At 36.4% G+C, this 15,000-nt stretch overlaps 2 protein-coding genes across 3 annotated transcripts in view; one reads left to right on the plus strand and one right to left on the minus strand.

The window, feature by feature from the left end:
- The window catches only part of LOC136842621 (rabankyrin-5), a 379,842-nt gene that overhangs the window by 201,768 nt on the left and 163,074 nt on the right, over positions 1 to 15,000 (plus strand).
- Positions 1 to 15,000, minus strand: part of LOC136842622 (uncharacterized) — a 33,512-nt gene that overhangs the window by 13,534 nt on the left and 4,978 nt on the right. The window lies entirely within an intron of this gene.

Raw genomic sequence — 15,000 nt, forward strand, 5'->3', positions numbered from 1 at the left:
ATGGAAAATTCTTCTTTCTGAATTTGGGATTAACTGAGATCCAAGGGGAATTATATTTTGCAATATCATGAGCACTGGCCAGGGTTCAAACTATGTTTTTGGGTGAAAGTTGTTCTGTTCTCAAGTTGAGTGGATTCAATGTTAAAGGGTATTTGGGGTTAATATTTAAGAGTATGAAAATGGCATGTGTAAATGAGGCACATAACTTCATATTCATATATATATATATATATATATATATATATATATATATATATATATATATATATATATATATATATTATATTAGATATGGGAGCACGTGAGAAGTTTAACGCCAAAGAATACTATTCGCAATTGCTCCCTCACGCAAAACTAAACAGAACACAGCTTATGGAATTATATATATATATATATATATATATATATATATATATATATATATATATATATATATATATATATATATATATTAGATATGGGAGCACGTGAGAAGTTTAACTCCAAAGAATACTATTCGCAATTGCTCCCTCACGCAAAACTAAACAGAACACAGCGTACGGAACAGTCTACGGAACACAGTATTGTAGTAAAATATATATATATATATATATATATATATATTATATATAAAATATATATATATATATATATATATATATATATATATATATATATATATATATATATATATATATATGTGTGTGTGTGTGTGTGTGTATATAATATAATTATATATGTATGTATATATACATATACACACACATATATATATATTTTTTAATCAATAATAAAGACGCAGTGTGTTCTATAATGCAATTACGTCATCGGAAGACAGCTGCTGTATGAAAATATAATAAAAATTGTTCGATGAAAAAACATTGCACAAGAAACAATGCAGAGAGGAAATCATTTTGACTGAAATTCATAAAAAAAAAGGGAAATGTTTTGGATGTGGTTCGAGTTTTAAGAGACTATACCATTTTCAGAAAACAAAAGTGTCGATATGTTTGAGTGTGATCTGACGAATTTTCCCTTTTCCCAAATTATATTAACTTCACTTTTATAAAATATTTTTTCTTTATTGAGTTTGGCGTTCGTTTTTGTGTGTTAAGGATTTTTGAACGATATTCCTAAAGCTACACACAAGTCTATTTCGTTTAGGAATTGGTTATTATTTATTTAACCTAACAGAACAGTGTATAAGTACGAAAAATAGAACATGAACAAAATATTAAGAGAATAGTGAATAAGTACGAAAATTAGCGTATATAACTGAACTATTACCTACTATAAATTTCTATGGAATTAATGGAATAAAAAAAAAAATAAATAGATTTGTAATGGAAGAATACGGTGGATTGGTAGATAGATTAATACATCGTTTTTCATCGAATTAATAAATAACCAAAAATATGAAAAGAGTAAATTATGAATAAAAAAAAAGTCTCAAAGGAAGGTTATTCAGTCTATAGACACCCGTCTAAGACGTCCATTCCTTCATGAGGATGTGATTATTTAAAGATCTCCCCTTACAGTAAGGTCCGGTTTCGTTATTCGATCCCTTTCCTCTCCCTGCTCTGGAGAGAGAGAGAGAGAGAGAGAGAGAGAGAGAGAGAGAGAGAGAGAGAGAGAGAGTGTAAATGTGAGAGGGGAATGGTAACTTAATAATAGAATTATTTAGTAGTTGCTGAGAGAGAGAGAGAGAGGAGAGAGAGAGAGAGAGAGAGAGAGAGAGAGAGAGAGAGAGAGAGAGAAAGTGGATGTGAGATGGGGATGGTAACCTAATAATAGAATTATTTAATAGTTGCTATTGAAAGCAGAGAGAGAAAGAGAGAGAGAGAGAGAGAGAGAGAGAGAGAGAGAGAGAGAGGAGAGAGAGAGAGAGAGAGAGAGAGAATGTCTGTATGTGAGAGAAAGATGGTATCTTAGTAACAGAATTATTTAGTAGTTACTGTCGAAAGTTAAAAGATTTGAGAGAGAGAGAGAGAGAGAGAGAGAGAGAGAGAGAGAGAGAGAGAGAGCGCAGTCAAATTAGTTTATCTGGTCGCGATGGTCCAATTAGACCCTGATGGCCTGCCATTACTACGAAGACAGATTAATGATGGCGTTCACTTTGTCCCGTTTTTATGCAACACAGTTTTTCACTTTGTATTATTTCGCTGTTAAGCCATTCATTGTCAGCCGCTCTCATAGGAAATACCTCGGAACCTCTCACTCTGTGTTCCGTAGACAGTGTTCCGTAGGCTATGTTCTGTTTAGTTTTGCGTGAGGGAGCAATTGCGAATAGTATTCTTTGGAGTTAAACTTCTCACGTGCTCCCAAATCTAAGTATTGAACGCAGTTTTAATGATAGATGTTGTTAATTTATTGACGGAGAAATCTTTTGTGGGAACCAGCCGAACATGCATTAGCGTCGTTCATTTTGTCTCAAAGTAGAAAATGAAAAAACTCATACAGGACAAAGAAATGTGTGAAAGAGACGGAGGTCTATAAATCAGAACGAAATATAAAATGATCAAAGGCAGATAGTTAATAGTGGGACAGTTTTTAGGTGTGTGTACATACATACATACATACATACATACATACATACATACATACATATATACATACATACATACATATGTATGTATGCATGCATGCATGTATGTACATACATACATACATACATACATACATACATACATACATACATATATATAATTATATATAATTTTTTTTCCAAAGTTAGAAAATAAATAAAACAGGTTGCACGGACTGTGCTACCCTTGGCTTCATTGAGCTGCATGTTTGTGTAGCAAATACAGAGGTCCCAGACGTATTTACAATCCTCTTCGTGTTGTCGTAAATGGTCCGTTGTGATAACGACCTGGCAGGCATTCATCACTTGCACTAACAATTATCTACACGGCCGTTTAGTTGTATCGGCTTTCATGTATTAGACTTAACAATCCAGGACATCCTGTCTTGCATATTTTTGGGGCCACGAGAATCAAGGAGGAGGAGGAGGTGGGAAGGGAGAGGGGAGGGAGGGTTTGGGCGTGGGGGAGAAGGATATGGTTTGGCACTGGCACTTTCAGCCATTGCCTGTTATAAATAATGCTTGGAATGAAGTCATTCGCCGCTACTCCTTTCCTACCCATGCCTTGAAACCACCTCCTGGTACATCGAAAGGCATTGTAAGAGTTGGCCTCTCTCTCTCTCTCTCTCTCTCAGAACTACTGGTGACAAAGGCTGTCCATGTGAAAGGAACATCTATGTCAAATGGGGGCAATATGTCGCGTGAAATGATATTTTGATGAGAGAGAGAGAGAGAGAGAGAGAGAGAGAGAGTTGCAATATATTTATCAGAATTCATCACACTTTAATAATAATAATAATAATAATAATAATAATAATAATAATAATAATAATAATAATAATAATAATAATAATTGTAGTGGTATAGTAATGGTGCGTTGGTATTTTGAAATTATTTAAGAAAATAATTTGGTGTAAAATAGTAAAAAGTGTTAAAAAAAAGACCTTTCATACTCGTGGACAGTAAGTGAAGAGCTTAGGCGTTGTAAGACGATGTCCTGTCATAACAGGTGCAAAAATATTCATTTGATAATGTAAGCTTAGAGTGAATGACGAATTGCAGTTTTCTTTTACCAGCCCAATTCAAAACCATTAACGCAGTCACTTACCGGAATGTTTCCCGGTGCCTCTTCAAGAGCTGGAATGTTAATCTTATGCACATGGTATTTATTTTACACAATCAGCATGTGCATGCAATGGAGTCTCTCGTAAGTCTGCTTAATTTTTAATCATGACTCTCTCTCTCTCTCTCTCTCTCTCTCTCTCTGTCTTACTCTCTTTATGACATCTCAATTTACCTATTTATGACATCTCAATTTACTAGTTTCTTTCTCTGACTCTCATCAACTGATAAATTACAATTCTGTACGGTCTTTTCTCTCTCTCTCTTTCATTTAGTTTAAGCAGGACTTCTACTATAACACGGACTCCTGCTTCCGTGAGAAAGCCCGTATCATTCACGCTCTCTCTCTTTCTCCTTCGTGGTTGTAGTCACGGAAGGACCCCCCCCCCAACAACCCCTTTCCGTGAACTGTGGCTATGAGTTCCCGTAGATTGTATAATCGTACTTGATAATACGTGTTCTGAGATCAATGGTAGACCGTTTTGTTTGCAGTATTGACGCTTCTTAGTAAAGTGAAATGGCGTTCAACTTTTCGAAGTAAAAGCAAGTGAAACTTGATGTCTGTAGGTAAAGGAAATGGAGTTTGATGTTTCCGGGTAAAAATAAGTGGAGTTTTATTTTTCTCAGCAGGAATAAATGGAATTCAGCTAATTAGATTATCCAAAAGCTTGTTTGTAATATATCGAATTTGATTGAACCTTTTATTCGACGCTAGAAAATGAATAGAAAAACCTTGTTCTATAAAAGGAAACTTCATTAGTTACCGCTGAAAGAACGCGTCATTCGTGGCTACTTTTCCTTGAGATGTGAAGGTTAAGCCTCGCAAAATAATTGTATTTATGTTTTAGTGTGAACGCTCAAGGTGACGTTCAGTTATATTGTTTAATTTTACAGTGCAGTGTTGCTACACATTAAATAGAGAAGTATGCGTTTTCAAGTGTGTTATATGTAGCGATGAAAGATTTTTGGGAAAATTGTGTATGAATTTTTTTATTTTTATTTATTGCAGAAATACATTCCTGTCGAAATAAAGTTTACCATAAAATATTTGTTGAATGTGACATCGGAACTAACATTCCAGTAATTTCAGTTCACATTAAGCATAATGCATAATCCCCTCTCTCTCTCTCTCTCTCTCTCTCTCTCTCTCTCTCTCTCTCTCTCTCTCTCTCTCTGTGGCTGCTTATTTATCTGCTTAGAAAAACAATCATATGCTCCTCTTCAGTTCAAGTCAGACATTTAAGCCTCCTGATCTCTTTTACCTCTTCTTTTGTGTATGAGAGAGAGAGAGAGAGAGAGAGAGAGAGAGAGAGAGAGAGAGAGAGAGAGTTCATTTACCAGGAGGGGATTTGATAACATTTATATTTAAATAAATTTAATTCTGCCTGTTGCACATGGTGTATCCTCCTGATTTCTCTCTTATTATCCCTTTGTTATCGTCATAAGGGAGAGAAACCAAGAGAGAGGAATGTTGCTCCATCTTTTCCCTGCCTAGCCTCTCTCTCTCTCTCTCTCTCTCTCTCTCTCTCTCTCTCTCTCACTGACCTCCCAGGAAATAGCAGCGGGATGTGAGTGAGGAAGTTTGTCACCATCACCACCACCTTATTCTTGGCATTTTATTTTAGTTTCATTTTTGGGTCGCGCGCTCATATTTCTGGGCCTTGTCGCCTTTTGCTTTTCATGCGTTTATTTTACGTTTGTTGTCCTTATCATCAGCACCTTCCTAACTTTTTCTCTCCGCTGATAGTCATCCACATCAGCATCGTTCCGGGTTCATCTCCCGTTTCATCTCGATGGGTCTCTCTCTTGCCTCTCGGGTATTTCCCACCGGGAGAATCGGCTTTCATTCTCTAACCTACTTTCCTCCTCCCTTTCATCTCTCCCTCTCTTCCCCCCTCCCCTCGGCTTTTGCATGAGGGAATCTGGCAGTAGCAGTCTTTAAGAAGCGAGGCAATGTACTGATGATAAGTAAGTCCGTGGCATGTGAGAGCCACCGTGCGTGACGTATTTGCCCCCATGGGTAACATCTAGTGTGTGTACGTGTGTTTGTGTGTGTGTTTATGTGTGGGTGTAGGAGTCTTCCCCAGGGTGTGGGAGCGGAGAGGAACGGGGGGAAGGAAGGGTCTAAACTATATAGAAGGGGCGATAGCATATCATGTGGTTGAATGGAGGGGGATTTGGTGAGTGGGACGGTTTTCTTTTTGGCAGGACGAAGCGAAAGGGTATAATAAGCTTTCCTTATCATGGGTTGTTTGATGGTCTGGTATGGTACGGTTTCCTGGGTGCAGGGCATTTTTGGCACTCTTTCTGTTCCCTGGGTATTATTATTACTGCACGGTCTTGTCTTTATAATGAAGTCATGATTTTCAATTTAAACAGAGTGAACTTAGAAACGAAAGACTATTCGCTGCCGGGTTTCGTGGCCATACTAATGGCTTAAATGTTTGTATGCAGCAAAGACTGATTTATGCCAAAGCATTTGAACTAACTGGGATGCAGGGAAGAGGAAAGGGTATGAGTTACTTCTAATAAATATTTGTGCTTGCTCTCCTCGCCTTCTAAACTTTATTTTTCTTTAGTGTTTTTCATCGTTTTTGGTCTTTGAAAATGCTCAGGGCTTCTTATGAGGTAATCTGTGTGACTGAATGGGTGGAGTGCTTCCGGTGAAGAGCTCTCGAAAGTCAGTCACCAGTAGACGCATTTTCATGTGTAGGGGACAATGACACTTGACATTGAAAAGCCCTTCTTGAATTCGGTGTTTGGGATGTATCGTACGTATTTGAATACAGACCATTAATTGTATATGTAATTGTATTATTTATCTGTTATCATTTATTTAAATGATCAACATTATCTTTCATGTTCATATGGGAGATGTTTATGTACCTGTGTATAGGTCTGATAGCGTGCATAGTGACTTCCATTTCTGGGCAAAGTTTCGCTGTAAGACTAATAAACATGTTTGCCGTTTGTCAGTTATCGTCTTAACTTCAGAACGCCATTGGAACAGTTAGGTGATTTTACAGGAGAACGGCTTCATTCAAATAAAAGCTTGCAGTTTGTGATTAGCTCTTTCATTCAAACGAAATAACCGCTATGCTGGATGCTGTAAGTTTTAGGACACCTCTGAAGTTTACTTTCGCCTGCATGATTCGTCACATGCTTGTTTCCTAGTGTGGCATGCTTAAATGTATTCCTTCTTATTTCCTTCTTTCCTATCTAAATTACGTAGCCACGTTGACTCCATTTTGTTTATCAAAGTATCTAGTTTTCAAGAATAACTTGTTGTACAGTGCAGTTACTCAACTCTAAAGGAAATGCTCTTGCGCGAGTGGTAGAGTACAAATAAAAAGAATAATTGATTTTGATGTGGATAAAACGCAAGACACAAGAGGTAAATAGTTCTGCGAAGTGAAAAATATAAAGGTGTGAACGTAACACTGTTTAACTGTTGTCAAGTGTGAGAAAATTTGTTCACGTTTGCTAGACTGGTCAGCGTTTAAAAAGATGCCCGAGATGACTGGCTGCCGATGATAAGTATGTACCAGGCAGCTATCGTCAGCAATTTAATGGGATTGGTAAAGGGAATTAGCGAGGTTAGAAAAGCCAACAGAATGAGCAGGGGAGCCAGTGTTTTGTGTACTTAAGCCATAAAATGAATGTGCTCTTTATGAACCGTAATTTGAGAAAACAACTTAAAATATCATGCCATAAAAGCGAAATAAAGAACCATTATGCATTATGCGTAATTTTCTAGTTTTCCTGTACTCTTTGCAGTTTGCATATTTTAAATCAAAAGTATAACGGGAAGTTGAATGATTCCTTACCACGAACCCCCTGTTGTGTTGAGGTATTAGGGTGAAAAAATAAGTAAGTATAGCTTAGTTTTACTAGACCACTGAGCTGATTAACAGCTGAACTGGGCTGTGAAGGATTACACTTATTTTACGTGGCTAAGAACCATTGGTTGCTTAGCAACGGGATACAGCTTATTGTGGAATACATTATAGCGAGAAATTAATTTCTATCACCAGAAATTTTAAATTAATCGAACTGCCCATCGAATGACGGTCTGAAGCTCAACCAACTCGGCCAACAAAGGGCTATTATTTTGAAAGCCAGGTACTAGAATGGGGAGGGCTGAACCGTCGCTGTGAATTTGCATGTATAGCACATTGAATGCTTATGCTTATAGTAAGTAAATCTAGCTTCTCTACGTTTTAAATTAATCTAATTTGAAATATTAAATAGAAGTTTACATATGAGAAAGGTTATTTCGGTTTGGTTGAAGGAAGCGGAAAGTCAGAAAAGAATTATGTTGTATAAATTAGTTATTTTCCTCTGTTTTATATGCATCTAATGATATATATATATATATATATATATATATATATATATATTATATATATATATACATATATTATTATATATATATATATATTTACAGATATATATTTATTCCTCACTTCGTGATACATATATTATATTATATATATATATATATATATATATATATATATATATATATATATATATATATATATATATTTATATATACATATACATTTACATTTCATATATTTATAGATAGACAGATTTATATATTATATATATATATATATATATATATATATATATATATATATATATATATATATATATATATATATATATATATATATTATGCTTGGGGAAACTAAATTACTCTTATAGTTCTGCACGTTCACCGAGTTTGATCATATTTGCGAGAGAGCGGACCGCAACTCCATTCCCTCGGAGGAAGGCAGGAAACTGCAGATGGTGTATGGACTTTTAATCACCTTTATATTTTTCGAATTTCCCGGAGGTCAGCTGTCCAAGTTTTCACTAACTTCTCGAAGGGGCGGGACAAAAAAGTCGGCCAAACTCCCAGGAATAAGTTTGTGCCTTAGCGAACGCGCGGTGCATGGTAAAGCAGATCTTTTGCTCGTTGCGAGCATTTTACTGGACTGTTAGTCGTCTTGACATTTCCCCGGCGTTTTAATCGTTTTACGTTGTGTCGTTGGAGTATAAGCCTGTTGAGACTTTGAATTTGACTGGAGTTCGTATTTGGAACAGTGTTTAAGGGACGACTAATTTATATCCTAATGATGAATTTAAGTGATATTCGATACTCATTTTTCCATTTATTTCAATATTTTCGTTTTTTCACTGTTGTTGTTATTGTTATAATTACTGAGGCATTTTAACAATAATAATAATAATGAAAATATTATTATTATTATTATTATTATTATTATTATTATTATTATTATTAATATCAATTCAGAAAAGAGAAAGCGGTGAGAAGAAAAGGGAAAATAATGATAAATCAACAAACATTTGAGTGTTTCTTACATGAAAACGTCGTTACAAGTCAGAAAATCATGACAATAAAAATCCGCATTAATAATAATAATAATAATAATAATAATAATAATAATAATAATAATAATAATAATAATAATAATAATAATAATAATAATAATAATAATAATAATAATAATAATAATAATAATAATAAACAACGAAATATTTTTGAATCACAATGCATCTGGAACTACAAATTCCTGTTTGACCTTTGACCTCTCTCAGCACATCCGTTTCATTATTGGAGTATGCATGCTAATTATGAAGTTTCTGTGTGACCTCTAATTATGACCTCGACCCCTGGATCCAGTACGAAAAATGTTGAATCCCCGTCAATCATAGGGTTTTATATATGAATTTTGAAAGCCTTTTTATTCAGACAGATGTCAGTTACAACCTTTCCCTAGATTATGAAGAGGGCATAATAATAATATAATAATAATAATAATAATAATTATTATTATTATTATTATTATTATTATTATTATTATTATTACGAGCTTGTTGGCGAGCGCTACGCACGCTGGAACTCGGCACTGCTGCCGCCCCTATCCTCCCGATCCCCTACCTATCCCGCCCCCACCTGGGGTGGACAAACAGGTTTGCAAGAGGAAGGTTGATATCTCCCCTACCCTCCCGTTTCCTTACCTATCCCGCCCACTCCCTGGGCAGACAAATCGGTTTGCAGGGGGTGGGTGGCTGTGTCACGTCTCCCGTACTGTCACCCAGGGGAGGACAAACAAGATCAGATCCACTCGGATTTTATTATAGATTATATTATTACTCCTTAAACTGGTGTAAACAGACTGACAGGCCCGATTGACGGGTCCGTTACTACATACCCCTGCATGGTGAAGAGGGGCACAATAATAATAATAATAATAATAATAATAATAATAATAATAATAATAATAATAATAATAATAATCCTTAAACATGGTACAAGTATTGGGCTTCTTATATCAATTATCTTACTAAGTTTACGTGGTTGGGGAAGCTCAAGTTTTTCACACTTGACTGAACACCATCTAATTTGAACATTATTATTATTATTATTATTATTATTATTATTATTATTATTTATTATTATTATTCAGTAGTTGAAACCTATTCATATGGAACAACCCCACAGGGCCACTGACTTGAAACTCAAGCCTCTGAAGAATATGGTGTTCATTAGGAAGAAGTAAGAGGAAGTAAAGGGAAGTACAGAACGAAGATATCCCACTTATTTAAAAAGAAAAGAAAATGAAGAAATAGATAAAGAGATAAAAATGTATTAAAATGCAAGGAGAATAGTATGAGGGTAGTAATGCATTGCATCTTCCTTGAACCTCTGAAGTTCCAATCTCTCGACATCCTCAGGGAGGCTGTTCCACAGTCCAACGGTGTGAGAAACAAAGGATCTCTGGAACTGAGAAGTTGGACAGCGAGGCACATTTACTGCATATTGGTGCTGCTGTTTCATATAAACTCATTCAAAAGGTGTATGAGATTTAACGACAGATCGCAAGATAGTGATTCGTTCGGTGCGAAAGATAGTGACGGATCGTGAGATAGTGATTTGTTTAGTGTGAAAGATAATGACAGTTTGTGAGATAGTGATTCATTTAGTGTGAAAGATAGTGACTGATCGTGAGATGGTAATTTGTTTAGTATGAAAGATATTGACAGATCGTGAGATATCTATTCGTTTAGTATGAAAGATCGTGACAAATCGTGAGATAGTGATTTGTTTTGTATGAAAGATGATGACAGATCGCGAGATAGTGATTCGTTTGGTGTGAAAGATAGTGACAGATTGTGAGATAGTGATTCGTTTAGTATGAAAGATAGTGACATCGTGGGATGGTGGTTCATTTAGTGTGAAAGATAGTGACAGATCGTGAGATGGTGATTCATTTAGTGTGAAAGATAGTGATAGATCGTGAGATAGTGATTCATTTAGTGTGAAAGATAGTGATCGCAAGATATTGATTCGTTTAGTATGAAAGATGATGACAGGTCGTGTGATAGTGATTCGTTTAATATGAAAAATTGTGACAGATTGTGAGATAGTGATTCATTTAGTGTGAAAGATAGTGACAGATCGTGAGATTGTGATTGGTTTAGTAGGAAAGATATTGACAGATCGCAAGATAGTGACAGTTCGTGAGAGTGATTCATTTAATGTGAAAGATAGTAACAGATCGTTAGATAGCGGTTCGTTTAGTATGAAAGATAATGAGAGATCGCAAGATAGTGAGTATGAAAGATAATGAGAGATCGCAAGATAGTGAGTATGAAAGATAATGACAGATCGCAAGATAATGAGTATGAAAGATAATGAGAGCTCACAAGATAATGAGTATGAAAGATAATGACAGATTGGAAGATAGTGAGTATGAAAGATAATGGCAGATCGCAAGATGTGTGAAAGATAATGACAGATCGCAAGGTAGCGATTATGAAAGATAATGACAGATCGCGAGATAGTGAGTATGAAAGATAATGACAGATCGCAAGATTTGAGTATGAAAGATAATGGCAGATTGCAAGATGTGAGTATGAAAGATAATGACAGATCGCAAGATAGTGAGTATGAAAGATAATGACAGATCGCAAGATATTGAGTAGGAAGATAATGACAGATCGCAAGATGTGGGTATGAAAGATAATGACAGATCGCAAGATGTGGGTATGAAAGATAATGGCAGATCGCAAGATAGTGAGTATGAAAGATAATGACAGATCGCAAGATAGTGAGTATGCAAGATAATGACAGATTGCAAGATAGTGAGTATGAAAGATAATGGCAGATCGCAAGATAGTGAGTATGAAAGATAATGACAGATCGCAAGATAGTGAGTATCAAAGATAATGACAGATCGCGAGATCGTATGAAAGATATTGACAAATCGCGGAATAGTGATTCATGAATAGTAATTAAAGGCATCCCAGTGAGATGGTAGACACCGACCGATAAACAATGGTCCTCTGATGTTTCCGAGAAGTGTGAATGATGTCAATCGATGCGAGTTCATTCATCGAGCGCTTTCACGACGCTCCATGGATGACCCCCGCTGGCGAGAAAGTCAGGGGTCGCGCCAAACATCTCTCCGAAAAATTCTTGGAAACTTTGCTGGAAATGAACGTTACCAAAGAGGCTTCCCCTCCTCCTCACCCTCCCCCTCCCTCAACCCCTTTGGTTTTTGGGTGTTATGACCTTTCATGGAGAGTGGGAGTGATTGGGGTTTTAGGGGTTGAAAGTTCATAGGTCAGAGGTCACTTTTTTTTGTTTTGTTTTACTGTTTCCGTGGTAGAAAAGTCATAGGCTCGAAAAAAATGTAAGTTTGATTTTTTCACTTTCTTCGTTTTTGTTTTGAGTTTGTTTTAAATTTTTTTTTCCTTTCGTCTATTGCCCTGCATCATTTTATTATCGTTTGGGCTTTAATTGTCAGCATGTATGATTTCTTATTATGTTCTGATGCTTTTATTTTGTTATATTTGTCAGAATTTTCCTACTTTTGGCAATATGCAATTGCTTGTTTTTTTATATACTTGATTGTTACTTGTACTTTGTACCTAAGCTAGTAATGTTTAGGTCCTACTGAATGTGAGACTAAGGAAGTTTTATTTAATGAAGTGCCTAGTGTTTTGGTGAAGAACCAAGTGTGCTAAGTCGATCAGTCCTTAGAAGTCTCATTTTGGGGATGAACAGACTTGACTTACTCTTTCGGGTTTCAAGCCTCACTGTAACCCTGAATGAGGTCTGGAAACCATCTGAGTAAGATTTCAAGTGTGCGTTTTTTTTTTTTTGTTTTACAAGGAGGACTAGCCGTTATCCCCCGTAGGGGTTTAGTGTCGTCAGTGCACCTCACGGGTTGCACTGTAGGCACTACTAAAGGTTCTTTGCGTCGACCCTTCGGCCCCTAGCTGCAGCTCTTTTCATTCCTTTTACTGTACCTCCATTCACATTATCTTTCTTCCATCTTGCTGTCCACTCTCTCCTAACAATTATTTTATAGTGCAGCTGCGAGGTTTTCCTCCTGTTATATACACCTCTCAATTTCCTTTCCAGCAATGAATGACCTCTTAGGTCCGAGTGCTTGGCCTTTGGCCAAAACTATGTATTCCATTCCATTCCATTCCATTCCATTCCATTCCTCCTTTATCCTGCCCAATGAGCGACAAAAGATTTCAAACTCACATGGCAGTGTTGTGGCAGTTAATTTTCTCGCGCATTTATGCAAGAAAATTATTTATTTTATTTATTTTTAGTTTGCCGCTTCTCCACTAGAAAGGGAATAGTTTCCAGGTGCAGCGAAGGTCAGTTAGGTTCAGGAACGAGGCATGTGGGTAGACGTAAGAGGTGATGGAAATACAACCAACCTCCCGGAGAGTGAGCAAGCACCGAGCTCGGAGCATCCAAATGACTGGGTTGAGGCGAGGCGGTTAAGGTGACGCAAAACATAATGACTTTGTGTTAGCGGCAATGGGTTACAGTGTGACCCGAGAGCGACTTGAGTGAGCAAGATGTTTACCAGGAGTAATCCGATGTTTACAATGATATAATGAAATACTTTGACAAAACGTAACGCAGTTGTTTCAGTAAGCTTAGCCTTGTATAAATCGTTTGGTTATGACTGAGGCAAGTTGCTCTCCTTCGCTGTGGTTAGTTCTCCGCTAAACAAGGACTTGAAAGACTGAAATGTTTGTCTTTGAACAATTTAAGTAGTGTTAGATCATTTTTCTGAAGGTTGTCTAGTTCATCAGCTCGATTTACTGAAGAATATATGTTTCCTCTGATCTAAAATTGTATACTCTTAGTTTGTCAAAGGTTAGTGTTTGAACATTTTACAGTGTTGCCTCTGCTGGGGTCGTAATAAAGTATAATATTTTATTAGCGTAAATTCTCATTTCACTATGGAGTCCAAAATTGGAAATGAAGGAAAAACTCCTTTCACGCTGACTTCGAAATCGTCGCATGGAATTATTCGAAGCCTTATCTCCTGTGCTACAAGATGCCTAGGATTTTACTACATCTACTTGACTAGGGTGGAAATAGAATCGTCATCGTTTTGATAACGTGTGGTGTCATGCCAGATTATAACCTGAATGTTCTTTCTTTCATTTGTGCAATATTCATGATAGTGTATAACATTGCCACTCGCACCATACCGACCTGTTTCAGAGTTTTACATAATTTCAATCTGGTCAAGGATCTATAATGTCGTATCTCTTAGACTCCAAGAAGATTGTTTTTCCATCGTCTCCTGGGTCTACCAGTGGTTCTCTTCCTCCCATCCTTCATACATTTAGGTTAAATGTGTGCAGGATGGGGTCACCAGAGGTCACGAACTGATAGACTTCGTTGCAGCGGGGGTTGCGACCTCTGATAACTTTTTACTGCTTGATAGATGGGCGTGTCTTTTCACTCATGGACGTTAAATGACTGATATGATAGATTTTTTGGCGTTTATGGTCATTGTTGAGTGCCATTTGAGAATTTTATTTTGTTTGAGAATCTGTTGGTCTTTTCATTGATATGTTTCTACGAATTTGTAGAGATTAATATACTGATGTATCGTCGTTTGACATATGGTGCAGTATGCAAAACTTATTATATCGTATTCACTATATTAGCCATTACAGTTTTTAATAGCCTTTCAGTATTTAGCACCCCATCTCTCTCTCTCTCTCTCTCTCTCTCTCTCTCTCTCTCTCTCTCTCCTTTAACGTCATATTTACTATCGAATTTGTTGCATAAAATTTAGTTTCAAGGCCCCCTCTCTTCTCTCTCTCTCTCTCTCTCTCTCTCTCTCTCCTTTAACGTAATATTTACTATCGAATTTGTTGCATAAAATTTAGTTTCTTCTCTCTCTCTCTCTCTCTCTCTCTCTCTCCAACTTCGTTAACTCTCACGGTCCTTTGTATGGCTAATTTAA

The sequence above is a fragment of the Macrobrachium rosenbergii genome, chromosome 10, assembly GCF_040412425.1.
Source record: "Macrobrachium rosenbergii isolate ZJJX-2024 chromosome 10, ASM4041242v1, whole genome shotgun sequence".
Lineage (NCBI taxonomy): Eukaryota > Metazoa > Arthropoda > Malacostraca > Decapoda > Palaemonidae > Macrobrachium > Macrobrachium rosenbergii.